Raw genomic sequence first — 14,740 nt, 5'->3', positions numbered from 1 at the left:
CTTTTTGCTTTCCAACCTGTTTGTGTTTCAGATTTTTCTTCTATTTCCTTGAGGTAAACCCCTTGTGCAATGATAAAAATAAACAATTGTCTTTCTTCTCAATATTATAGTTAAAAACATGGTCTTATCCCTTAAAGTATGTTAGCTATAGAGTTTCCAAAAGGTGTTCTTTTCAAATGGAGAACATTTACATCTATTTTTAGTTTGTGTGTGTTTTTATGTATCCCTGTACCTGTAGCTTCTAGTTTAGGAACAAGCTGCAATTAATCATTTCAGATATGAATATTTTCAAAATCATTCCACAGGAATCCAATTTAAATTTTATCTGGATTCTGTTATCTCTTCTATATTTTTCTGTTATAAACACTCTCATATTTTGTGCTAAAGGAAGGCTAACTTGTGTGGAACTCCTGGAAATACATCTCATGCCCGTCAGCCTTCAAATATCATCTGTCTTTTTCTTGGGCCACCTTGCTGTCTTTGCTCCTTGATAAGCATATACTCTATCTAACAGTCTTCACTACCTAAATGCTAATCCTTCTAGTTTTTTTTTTTTTTTTCAGAACTCCCAGGTAGATTTAAGGACTTCTTTAATCTGTTTTTCCACTGATCTTCGTTATCAAATCTTATTTTATCATATTAGCTTTTCCACAAAATAGTCTCATGATTTGGATTTCACAAAGATGAAGATCCTGTCTTTTTGTCTCTGAACACTCAGTGCTTAATGTTTTATCCAACAGAAAAGCAGTTAGCAAATGTGTACTTAAAGAATGGATGAATAAATGAACAATCGAATTCATTTGATTGTTGACCCTATTGCTAACAGTTTCTCTGTACCTTCTGGGAAAATCAAACTGACAATCTGATTAATAGAATTACAATTTGATAAAATATATCCAAAAGACTTTGAAATGCTTGTGCTATATTGAAAATTAAATGGATTAGATAACGTTCTGCTTGATAGCATACATTGCCTTGAGGAATGCAATTTTTAGTCCTCTTGACCTGGTAAGGAATTCACATTTTAACACATCAAAGGTTCCAATTATACATCTTTAACTCTCCTCCATTACTTCATATATCTAACTTTCATTCCATATAACGCAAAAGGATAGGTAGTGGGTTGCATTTTGCCCCCTGCCCCAAAGATATGTAAACATCATAACTCCTAGAACCAGTGAATGTGATCTTGTTTGGGAAAAGATATTTTTGTGTATGTAAAAAAATTAAGAATCTTCAGATATGATCATCATGGATCATTCAATGGGCCCTCAGTCCAATCCAATGTGTCTTATAAGAGAGAGATGAGCAAACACAGACATTAAGGAGAATGCCATGTGAGGACAGAGACAGAGATTGGAGCTATGCTGCCCAGGAATATCTGGAGGCAGCAGAAGCTGGAAGGGGCAAGGAAGGATTCTCCGCTGGAGTCTTCTGAAGGATGCCAACACGTTGTTTGACTTATCATCTTCAGAATTATAAGAGGATGTGTTTTGTAGTAAGCCACCAAATTTGTCTTAATTTCTTATTCCATTCCCAGGAAGCTAAAACAGAATATAAAAATGGGGCAGATATTTTAATAAAAGACAGGGCAAGATTAAATAGCAGAAGACACTGCCACTCTCTTGATATGCAATTATAAAACAGTTTATCCTTCCTTTCTCGGTCTGTTTCCTCATTTGTAAAATGAAGAACCTAATTAGATGATATTGAAATTTTTCTTGATATATTCTCTAATTTCCCAGAATAATGATGAAGATGATGATTTCAATCTTCCTCCAATATAACTTGAGTAATGCTTATTGCAATTCAAATTTCAGTTCCTTTTCTATTTTAAAGAATGAATGCATTCCGTCTTTTATTTTATATCCAATCATTTGGATGTAAGGTATCAGATTCCTTTCTAGCTCACCTATCTCTATGTGTGCTTGTGTTTTTTCATTCCAATGAACAGGTAGCAAGCATATCTTAAATTGTAACTATTTAAGTATTCGCTAATCCAGTATCAAGGCCAATTTTATAAGTCATCATTTTGTCAAGGAAATAGATGTCTTCAAATATCAGAGAAAAGTATATATATATCCCTTTGGTGAAATTCTTCGTGACCAAATGCTCAGATTGCTGTTCATGGTACAACGATCAAACAGTGACTATATGGGAACTTTCTCTTCACCTCCTGCAAAAAAGATAGCATCAACAACACTGGTAAACAAGAAGAGATATATTAAAGGGCAGAGATTATGTACAAATGCACAGAGACATTTCTATTCACACATAAACATTTGTCATAATGACACATCCTTTCTAGTTCTTTTTCTAAATGATTACCTTTCAGAGTAGAACTGAAAGCTGGCCATCATTTATAGAATGACTACATATGGAATGTTTGCTGTTTGTACGCTTATAAGTGCATCTGTTTACCTATATATTGTGACTCTGACCTTTCAGAACTCATACTGAGAAACAAGAAACAAGAGCAATATTTGAGGCACTTTAAAATTAGTTTCCTCTGATTTTAATGTGTGTGTGTGTGTGTGTGTGTGTGTGTGTGTGTGTGTGTGTTTAATGTATCACACAAGCTGCTTAGTTGGTTCAAGAGAAAACTATGAGTAGGGAAAAAAGTTAAAACCCAGTCTCACAGATTAAGTCAATAAAGAAAAGAAGAGAAAATTGAATTTCAAATTTTGTTAATCAGGATTACCTGGGGATTTGTTAGCACATAAGTCACTGAGCTCAGTTCCAGAGTTTCTGAAGTCTGGGGAAGGCTCAACAATCTGTGTTTCTGTTAAATTCCCAACTGATGCTGATGTTTCTGGGCTGAGTGAGTACATGGAGAGCCACTGACAATGACCTCAGAGAATTCATGTACACTTCCGAATATGCTTGAGACCTCAAGAGGTCAATGTGGAACTGGCTTTAACTTGGACATGGTATCCAAAATTTGATAGAAGTGTTAAGTCTTACTCATCTAGAAGGTAGAGTTGAGATTGTCAACAAGTTTCTATCTTAGGGAAGTGCCATGTAAGGAACTAGGGTTGGGCTGAATCTGTAATAATGAGGTGAGGGCATTGACTCGAAGTTTGGGTAGGGATGATGTGTTTGAAATAAGTCCGGGGGTCTGAAAGGTTCTGCTTCTTCTGAGTGGAGAGAAGTGTAGTACATAATCTTTTATACATACAAAGGACAGAAACTGCCAGAACATAAAACTGAATGCTCACTGCAACAAGGGAAAACACCTATAGTGAACTCATTCCACAAATTGAAAACATAACTTTCCTATGAATGATCCTTACAAGAAAGCTTGACTTTCAGGGGTTTATTGTGATTTCGGCCAGGAAGAAGCTAGGGCTTAGAATTAGAGGGTGTATTACAAATGCAGTATTTTCTCTCTTTATCAGTTTGCTGGCCTTGGTCATGTTGCTTGATCTCGCCTATCTTTCAGTAATAAATGAAAGCTCCCTTTGCAATATAATTTATGAAATAAAGAAATTATCAAATGTAGTAAGATACAAAGGCACTTTTAGAATTTTTGCATCAGTAACTGTAATTTTATTTTATTATTTAGCCACACTTGTGTGTATTTAGAAATACCAGAAGTTAGGGTAAGTAACTATAGCTACAACCACAGGGTGAGCATGTTAGTGTTTTCTTGCTTTTTTATACTGAGAAGAGAGAAGATTAAGGACAGACATTTTCTAGTTTATTTCCCCCCCATTCCCAATTTTCACGAGGAGTCAATATCATTCTTTAGTCGAGTAATGAAATCAACATGACATTCACAATTTACTAGGCAACCCAAAGTAACTTCCTAGGGGGGTTTCAGTAATGAAATACTGTCATTCACTTCATCCATCTCAAAATCAAATGGAAGGCCTAGGGGAAAGTATCCCTGAGGAATGAACATTTTTCATGTTGCATATATGCACAATACAATTTTTAAAGTAAAGGCAATTTTTTTTTCTTAGATGTCATAAAAAAGGGAAAGAAGGTAAAATGGTAAATTGAAATGAGCCTGAAAAGTCTCATGCTCAGCATCTTCCAGTTTACACTTCTATGATCTGTTTACAATGGTTTTGAATCCATCATTGCAAAATAATTGGTATTTACTTTTTTTTTTTTTTTTTTTTTTTTGGGACGGAGCCTTGCTCTGTGCCCAGACTGGAGTGCAGTGGCGCAAACTAAACTCACTGCAACCTCGGCCTCCCAGGCAATTCTCCTGTCTCAGCTCCGTGAGTAACTGGGATTACAGGCGCCTGCCACCATACCGGGCTAATTTTTGTATTTTTTTTAGTAGAGACAGAGTTTCTCCATGCTGGCCAGGTTGGTCTCGAATTCTCAACCTCAGGTGATCCGCCCTCCTCGTCTTCCCAACGTGTTGGGATTACAGGCGTGAGCCACCGCGCCCAGCGGTATTTACTTATATAAGGCAGTTTTTCTCTTCTTCCGAGTCTCATCTTGTTAGTGATGGTTGAAAACAGGTTCCAAAACAGGTGAATTCATAGTTTTATTCTTTCTTTCTTTAAGTGGGTCCCTTATAATCCTGCACAGAGTAACCATTTGACACCTACCTGTCTTCCAAAATCACAAGGCTAGCAACAGCAGACAACAAACACAGGTTCCATACCATTTCATTCAATCCTTTTACGAAGGATTCTGAATAAATAAGGGGCCCCTTGAATGACCGGCCTTCATATTCTTCAGAGAACAGGGCAATTCTCCCATTGTTTAAAAACACAAAACCACTGTGGATGATTTTGGAGTGCCTCATGGTAACGCAGAGAGGATAGGAGACTGCTAGTTTCTTCTTTTCTAGATATAGCCCACAGTGGTGTTTGCAGAAAGTTTCCATTTATGAAACATTAGCACTGAGAGAGTAAACTGAGAGGAAAAAGGCACAGAGCCTGCCATTGAGTTGCTTATAGATATTACAGAATTATCTTGGTTTACCAATGCTCCTAATATTATTTGATGTTATGCTTAGGCTGAAATATGTATGTATATACAACCCTGGAATTTTACTGAGTGTTATTTTATTGTATGAAAAGAAGGGAACAAAACATATGTTTAAAATACAAATTATTATTGTCAGCTTTTTAAAGTCAATTTTTATGGGACACCTAAATTGAACTGTAATCACCATTCCTTCATATGTATTCATTATACCCTTTCCTAAAAAGAACAAAGAACATCACAGTAAAAAAACAACAAAAACAGTTCTTCCCCTTTTATTCTGAAATATCAGGAGTTAGGGTAAGTAACGATAGCTACAACCATGTCATCCTCCCGAAATCTCAGCTCAAATTCTCATATCTACCATCAGAGGGATTCTGTCCTACCTTTAAAATACCTATTCTTGCTCACATTTAAGTGGCAAAAGTTAAGTGATAAAAAGGGCCCATAATGAGAGGCAGTCCCCTTGTTCATTCATCTGTTCTCCCAGTTAGGATTCTTAGAGGAAGCCACTTTTTATTTTTGAACACTCAATAAATAGTTACTAATTTTATTATGTTTGAGGCATTTCTCCATTTACTCACACAAAAATATCACTTAAGTCACAAATATGGCAGCCCTTGTGCTAGGGACTAGTGATTTGAATTTGAAATAGACAGAAAGCAGACATGGTGGCTAAAATCTGCAGAACATGAGTTTTCAAGCAGCTGATGTGAAAGAATAGATCTCTGCCTGCCCCCATCTATTCCAGACCGTTGCTCTTTTTTGCAAAATAGTACCAGAAAAGATGAAATAAAAAAATAAAAATTACAAACCAAACATTTAATTATTACATTCAACAAACAAAATTATCACTGTCAAAATGTTAGGCAAGTTTCTAAATCCTTATTCTCTGTTTGCTCATCAAGGCCGGTAACTTGAAATTTCTAGACTGAAAAAGCAGGGGGACATTTGAGAAGCATCTTTGTGGGTTATGAGACACAAACACAGTTGGGGAATACTTTCCTCTAATTCTTCTTACCTTTGGTACGTCTCCACCAGCACCCATCAGGCTACTGAGGCCTGCACTTCTCTTCATAGGTGGCTTGGTGGGTCATTAAAATGAGGGACGCATTCAAGTGGAGCCTTTAAGATGTGACTCAGCAAGGTCTCCTGGGGGAGCCTAGTACCATCCTGTTAGGGATTCATGGGCAATGGAGGCAGACACTTTTCATCAACTGCAAATAATATCATTTATACCTTCATTTTTTCTTCATGAACTTCAGTAGTTACTTATAGATTTTTTAATGAAATTTGAAACTGTAACTTGCTAAAATGTCTCCTTTTCTTCAGTTTCCAAATGTATTGTTATATCTCTACTTTTTTTTTTTCTTTTAGATACCTTCATCACATAGCACACACATGTTCATGGAGATTGTACACATGTATACTTAAGTCTATGTTTCTTATTCCATCAATTTTATACCTCAGCTTCTTATAGACATTGGGATATACTAGTATCTTAAGTTATCTAAAGCCCATTCATTCTCTGCTTCTACCTGTTGACTTTTGTGGGCTGCATTTTCATATTATAAGGATGACATTATAGTCTGCTCTGTAACCATAAAGTTTTCTGTATTTTTTCTATATTTTTGTTTCTAACAGATGAAAATTAATAAGCAGTGATTTATTATTAATATTATACAAATGATGTTCATATTATAGTCTAGTAGATTCATGAGTCAGTACTCATGCGCTTTAGCAATTGCCTATGGATTTTATTTTTTGCACACTTTAGCTTTCAGTGTTTTTGATGAAACATCTTATAGCAAAATAGTTCTCATTATTCTCTCATCCTAGGTACTTTAAATACCTTATTTTATTGTGTTCTACAGTTGAAACTTGTAATATGGGGGTTACAAGTGTCAACCCCACACATTCTAAAATCTACATATAACTTTTGATTCCCACAAAACTTAACTACTAATAGCTTTCTGTTAACTGGAAGCCTTACCACCAATAAAATAAACAATTATCATATTTTGTATGTGATCTCTATTATACACTGTATTCTTAAAATAAAGCAAACTAGAGAAAAGTAAATGTTATTAGGAGAATCATAAGGAAAAGAAAATACATTTACTATTGACAAAATAGAAGTGGACCTTCATAAAGTTTTTCACATTGAGTTAGGTTGAGGAGGAGGAGTAAGAGGAGCGACTTGTCTTGCTATCTCAGGGTGGCAGAAGAAGAAAATCCACATATAAGTGAACTCATACAGTTCAAACAGATTTTGTTTAAAAGTCAATTGTATTTCCTAACAATATGTTCAAGTGATAATTTTCAAAAAATTATTTACCTTCATTGGTATTCATTACCCATTCAGTCTGAAGGATTATATGTTTTTCCAGTTAAGGAAATGCTTACTATAGCCACATAGCCATTTTTGTTACATGTGAGTTACTATAACTACATAAGAATTATTACTATTATATAGAAATTCTTTTCCTCTGTGTCTTCTCTGTTTTTTTTTATCCTCTAAGTTCCCATGCTAGAATAATTCCTGATCTTCGAGTCTCTTGTTTTTCCCTCTCATATTCTGTTTCTTCTAAATTTATTTTCTTTTCCAAACTATTTTATTTGCAAGACTATGTCGTGTTCAATGTGCTCACTGAAGTTTTGTTCTTTTAGCTTGTATTCAGCTGAAACGTTTTGACACAGATTTCCCTCCATGTGCTATTCAGTTCAATGAGTATTGACAAATGCATAATGACATATCTATAATTTTAGTATTATACAGAATAGTTTGACCTTCCTAAAAATCCTTTGTCTGATAAACTCTTGTTCTCTCAATTTACTCTCTATCCTCTAGTAAAAATCCTACCTTCTTTATCTTAACATTTTAGGTTTAGTGATTACTTTCAAATATATGTTGAATCTTGCATGTTCACTTATATTCTAATGACGGAATAACAAGTATGCCAAGAGGTTGGGGATGTGAACCAGCATGTAGGTCATTAGCTTTGCACTAGTGGATGAGTACCATGACACTGGAATTGCCAGAAGAAGAATGTATTTAATCTGGACTTCAAAATACATAGCTCGTATTTCCATTTACATAGGATAGATCAGCAACATGCTCAGACATAATTCAACATGTTAATTAACAAGGGCTTTTATTTCAAAACATTGTTGAAATACGTTATCTACTGAGGGACTACTTTTCCATTAAACTTCACGTGTGATTTTTTACATTTTAAATTATTCCTTGTTAACAAAATAAGATCTTGGTGGCCATGAAAGGCAGTCACACATGCAATGTCTGCTACAAGGTAAATTAAAGTAATATTTTCTATACCAACACTTCTGGTAGTTAGTACATCACATATGCTACCTCACAGTATGAATATTTTTACTGCCATCTTCTATTTCCTACATGAATTACAAACTAAAAGCTTATAAATCAATATATATGATTTATATATTGAGATTATATGCATATCATTTAGTAAAAGTAAAAAGCAAGACACTGTGGTACTGTTATCAAACAATTTTGCAGTCCTTATCACTTAGAAGTATACCTTTATGTAGAATTGCCTTAAAATTTTAAATAAATTATTATTGTCATGACTTACCTACATTTTTTCAATGGGAAAGAAGAATATAATTGCCATAAGTCGACTGGTAGTCTTATGTTCTGTTGGTCTTAGCCTTCAGATGTCCAAGATGAGTGTTTTCTTCTTTTGCTGCTTTCAAGATTTTCTCTTTCAACATTTTGACTACAGTATGTCTAATTGTAGAGCTCATTGCATTTCTTCCTTAGAGTCTATTGAGGTTTTTGGATGTGAAGATTAATGATTTATATCAAAATGCATATGTTTTTAGCCATTATTTATTTAAATATATTTTTGACTCTGTCTCTTTCCTCTCCTTTTGCAGTTTACATAATGCATATGCTGGTGCACTTAGTGGTATTTCAAATTTCTCTGCGGCTGGGTTTATGTTTCCTCGTTTGTTCTTTTTCCTGTTTTTCAGATTGCATAATCTCTATGTCTCTGTCTTCAAATTCACTGATTCATGTTTCTGCCAGCTAAAACCTACTGTTCAGCCCCTCCAGTGAATGTTTCATTTTGGTTATTTCACTTTCTACTCTAGAATTTCTGTTTGGTTCCTTCTGTTATTTCTATCTCTATTGCTATTCTTATTTTATGAGACATTTAATTCATTAAACACGGCTTCCTGTTGTTCTTTGAATATAAGTACAATAGCTTCTTTGACATCTTTGTCTGTTAAATCTGACATCTGGGCACTGTAAAGAAAGTTTCTATTGCATGATCGTTTCTTTCTATATATGAGTCACACTTTCCTGTTTCTTTGTATGCCTCTTTTTTTGTTGTTGTTGTTAAAAACTGAACGTATTAGATAATAGATTGTAGCCAATCTAGAAATCAAGTTGACCCACTAGCAGTCCATCTCCCTGTCAAGGGCTTGTATTATTTGGTTAGTGATCTGGCTGAATTAATTCAATAAAGTCTTTCCCCCACCCCACAGTGTGTCCTTTCTGATATCACTTTTTACAGGGCACTGCTTGGGGATTTTGTGCACATTCTGCCTGACCATCAGAGACAGCTGTGGTCTTGGCCTCTTTCAAAGTGTATCTTACTGAAGAGTCCCTTAAGCTTTTAGCTGGGCTTCTTCTTTTAGTATTGTATCCAGCTCATAGCCTCCATTGTTTGCCAGCTGATTGGTTATTTATTTATTTTTATGACAACATAATTGCTTCACAATATGATCCAATTAACGTGGGCAGCTTTGCATAAGGCTGTGTTGCCTGTCTCAGAAGCTGCTCCAATTCCAGGAGGGCTCTTCTTGGCTGTCTCTTTCTCTAGTTCTCTCTGCTTACTCTCTAGCCACGGTAATGTTTTGCTTGCTGTTACCACTATCACAGAGCTACTAACCTCTGCTTATTTGCTTATCATTAGGTATTCTTCAGGCATTCTGGAATCTTTCACCTCCAAGCAGGCTGGAGCAGAAGCAAGGAATGCCCAGTATTTTTGGTCTGTTTAGCTTCTGCCTTATGAGTAAGAACTTCATGAGGGAGGAAACTCTAATCCTCTTGCCAGGAGCAGAGTTTCTGCAACGTAAGGTTGAGGGAAGATGAAAGATTCTGGCTGCCTACCCTCTCTGGTGCCTCATAGCTCTAGGCTGGGTGCTGGGAGAAGGAGCCTGATTGTTCTGGCCACAGGCACCAAGAGCAGACTTACCTTTAGATTGAACTGAGTATAGGGATGGACATGGGAGGAAATCCTGTCTCAAATACTACAAAAAAAAAAATGTTATTATTGCTTTTCAATAGCTAGTAGAACTAGTTTGCAAATATTTTACAAATATTTTAGATCATTTGAATTGCAAATATTTTAGATCATTTGAGTTGTTATTATTACTTTATTAATAAAAGTGTTTCATTGGGCAGAAGATCCACTGAGCTCCTCACACTGACATTCTCGAAGTCAGCACATTTTTGACTATGAAAATTTTATCCTAAGGACAGTGAGATTTTGGAAGAAGTAGAAGAGGGATTCGTGGATGTTTTAGTAGCAACAAAATGCTTTTTAACAGGCTCGGGATCAGAGCAGGGCCTTGAACTATGAGTGAGGTTATGCTCTACAAAGATGCTTACAAAATTAATATAAGTGAAGGATATCCACTTAAAGCACTGGATATCTGGACTTTGAAATATTTGTCTTATTGGAAATAGTTTGTCTGAAATATCTATAACATATCTCGAAGCCATACTTATAGTAATCCTAGACATTTCAGGAAAAAATTGGATGTAATTATTTTTGTAGTGTATGTGTAAAATGGAAATAGGGTTAAAAAGTGTGGAGTGAGTGCAGGACATATAACATTCACTTTTAGTGGTTGAAGAAGGTTCACTTAAACAAGAACAGATGCCCATGTCTGACCATGATTCTGAAAGCCTGTGTACACTGGGCAGAGGACACAAAAGACAGTGAGTTCCTTGGATAGAAACGAATGCAGATGCATCCGTTAACACGTTGTGATAAAAAGCGTAAAAGGCGCCGGGCGCAGTGGTGCGCGCCTGTATAGTCCCAGCTACCCGGGAGGCTGAGGTGGGAGATCGCTCGAGCCCAGGAGTTCTGTGCTGCAGTGCGCTATGCCGATTGGGTGTCCACACTAAGTTCAGCATCGATATGGTGACCTCCTGGGAGCGGGGACCACCAGGTTGCCTAAGGAGGGGTGAACCTGCCCAGGTCGGAAACGAAGCAGGTCAAAACTCCAGTGCTGGTAAGTAGTGGGATCACGCCTGTGAATAGCAACTGCACTCCAGCCTGGGCACCAAAGCGAGACCCTGTCTCCCTTTAAAAAAAAAGAAAAGAAAGAAAAAAAGAAAAAGAAAAAAATAAAATAAAAAGGAACTCACAATATTTTCTGCCGCTTTAATTGCTATTTTTAAAGCACAATCACTATTGTTTCAGACACCCAAGCCATTTCACTGTAGTTTAGTAGTTTGAGTTTGTTGTATTTCAGTCTGGCACATCCTGTTTCTATTCAGTTTGATAGAGTGTCTTTGAAAGATTTTTCTTCTTTAATTATTACCACGGATTTAACACATGAAAGCTGATTTTCCTCATTGCCACTGTCCCTTCTCCATTTTTCTCGTTGCCCAGCCTACAACGATATCTTTGTGACCATTAGAACTGGAAAATCTCCAATGTGACGACTATGCAGTTAATTGGGTTTGAATTACTTGTGACTAACCTGAAGTTTTCAGAGTCACAATTGGACTTTAACAGTCCTGCTCTCTCTTGCAGTCCAGTTATTGATTCCAAAATAATTACTTTTATGGATTAAAATCAATACTGATTATTTATCACAAACTCTCTCTCTTCTCTAACTCCTCTTGACGATTTTATGGCTTTTCCTTGTCACTACCCTAGCAACAACAATAATCTTGCTTTTTGTACTCATTTTTGAACATACTGAACATTGGATAAATAAATCTATTCTTTTTGTAGTTCTTTTGCCTGCTTTCAATGGAATCTCTATCATGTTCCAGCCATAGCTTGTCTGACGTTATTAAAATGTTAGATAGGGATTGGGCTAAAATAACTTCCCAAAGAACAATTCTCTGTAGATTGATGACAATTGGAGATAATATTTCTTTCGACTCTTTAAGATGCTGGGGAGAGATAGGACTTTAGGTGTCCATAAGTCCCTAAGTGATCAGAAACAAAGCTTTAAGACTAAATGGTTCTGAGGTATACATGTTAATATGCGATATTGACATTCATTTTTGCTTCTGGGAAAATTTCTGTTGTGTCTCAGACAGTGAGGCAAGTCACATTTGATTGTCTTTGTTACATTAACTGTATTACTCTAAGTTCCACCTTATATACAACTTTCTCCAATAATTACCATATAAAGAGTCTTCTTTCAAATTACTTCTGATCTTTTTATTTGTCTGGATTTCCACATGGGACCATGCTTTCTTCATGCTAGAATACAATATAGCTGTTCTGCTTGAAGGTTTCCTGGAAAAACCTTGGTCCAGACTCTCTAATTTTATATTATCTGTATTTTCTGCTGAAGGCCTTGATTCTTGATCCTTTGTCAGATTCAGTTTAAAATTCAGTTCCCAGCACTCCAGAGGCTTCCAAAACATAAAGATGGTGTGAACACTGGACGTGACCAAGTAATTTTATTTTTACCAACAAGCATTTTTTTTCACTTACAGAAATAGTTGCATGGAACACAAATAAATAAATAAAAAGCATATAAATCTGTTAATTGCCCTTGGAAGAAGCTGACTTCCAAATCCTAACCCTAATCTTGGTAAAGCATCAAGGAGGCTTTGCCAGCAAACAAGCTACTAGTTTATCCTGTAACTGAGCTCAGGGGATTAGCAAAGTAGGAAATCCATCCTGTGCATGTGACAGGGTCTAGCTCTGTTGCCCTGGCTGGGGTACAGTGGTACAATCACAGCTTACTGCAGTTTCTACTTTCTGGGCTCAAGCAATCCTCCAGCTTCTCAGGTGGCTGTGACTACAGGCACACATCACCACCCCTGGCTAAGTTTTATTATTTTTAGTAGACCTTGCTGTGTTGCCCAGGCTATTCTGGAATTCGTGAGCTCAAGCAATCCTCCTTCCTCAGATCTCTTTCAAAGTTCTGAGAAGACAGAGGTGAGCAATTGTACCCCACCAAATTTGTTTGTTAATATCCTGGAGAGGCTTTCCAATCTCCTGCTGCAACCATTCACATGACATGGAAGATAATTTACCCCCAACACTTGCCAGGAGAGACAAGTTTCATACTTAGTCTCTACTAAGGCTTTAATTCTGCCATTCTAAGAAGTTCTGCCCAAAATCACTTTTAACCTCTCTTCTTGAGGTCCCTGGCTACACATGGAGGATGATTCAGTTATTTAGTATCTAGTAAGGTAGAAAATCTTTTAAATCCTTAAGAATCAATTTCCTCTGTTTAATCAAATAATTAAATGTCTCTCAAGTTGGCCTTGATTCCCTCTTCCCCAACCTTTATCTGACTCATATTGCCAGCATTGAGTAGGCGAAGGAGAAAGTAGGCGAAGGGGACATTCTCTAATCAAAAACAATACATCAATCTGTTTAAAACCTGTAGCTAAACTCAATCCAACAGTTGCATTTTAAGTCACTGCATGCCAAAATTTCAAATTGTGTTACAAACACATTTTGTCAGTTACCATTACATATAGGACCCCTAAGGTTCAACAGCATTAAGGAATGGTCTGGTGACCAAAGGAATACTGTAGCTCCAAAATACTGTTTGCTTAGAAGCCTTATTCAGGGATCACTAACAGGCACAATGTTAAGTAACCTATCATCAATAGAAAACTATTGATGATAATGGAGCCTGACATTAATATATCCACAAAGGACAAGATACATATGGATTGGAGCAATTAAACTGGGACACATCAACCATTCATTTATTTTTGTTCAAGATCCTGGAACTTCTTATTCCATCTATTAAATACACCTATTTAATGTCACATATGGCTCATAATAGCTTGTCACTCAAAGTTATTTTGATTAATCTATAGGTTTAAATTGTTTTTATCCTCAGTTTTATATTTTAAGATCCACTAGAGTTCAGTGGTTAAAGATGGGAAGCATTCATAATATTAAATGTAAGAAATCAATGATGAGCATAAAGTTGGTAATAATTATGTTAATGTGCCTCAAGACGATCTATGAATACAATAGACACATTTATTTGATCAGGTTTGTTTGCTGCTTCAGGATGACCCTAGTACTACAGAAAACTGTGTTTTAAAAAAGGACATATAGAAGTAATTACATCTATCTTCTTAGTGGGAAAACAGTTATCCACACTCATTATGTTATTTCTAAGTAAGTACTACAAACATCAATCAGAAAATATATATTTATGATTTATTTTAAAAAGTTAAAGAACTCAAAACATGAAAGCAGTTTTTGCCTGTCAAATTAAAGTTCTATCTATGTTTTAACATGAGTTTGACTTTGCCAAGCAAAATAGTATTTTATCTTAAATTTATGTTTTCTTAGTGCATGCTCATAGAAAAATAATTAAGTAGTACTCATGATTAAACACCATGTGTCACATTTTACATAAGGGAAGACATGTATTTCTTATTTGCATTAAGAAAATAATTATTTTATTACTTTGAACTTTATATAATTGCTAATAATTTATTTACCTTATATATAGTTTATTTATTGAACAAACATATATGTGTGTGTGTATAACATCATAATAGTGTAAG

The sequence above is a fragment of the Sapajus apella genome, unplaced genomic scaffold (genome assembly GCF_009761245.1).
Source record: "Sapajus apella isolate SASKATOON/1434 unplaced genomic scaffold, GSC_monkey_1.0 scaffold120, whole genome shotgun sequence".
In the NCBI taxonomy this organism is placed as follows: domain Eukaryota; kingdom Metazoa; phylum Chordata; class Mammalia; order Primates; family Cebidae; genus Sapajus; species Sapajus apella.
This window is presented reverse-complemented; position numbering follows the sequence as displayed.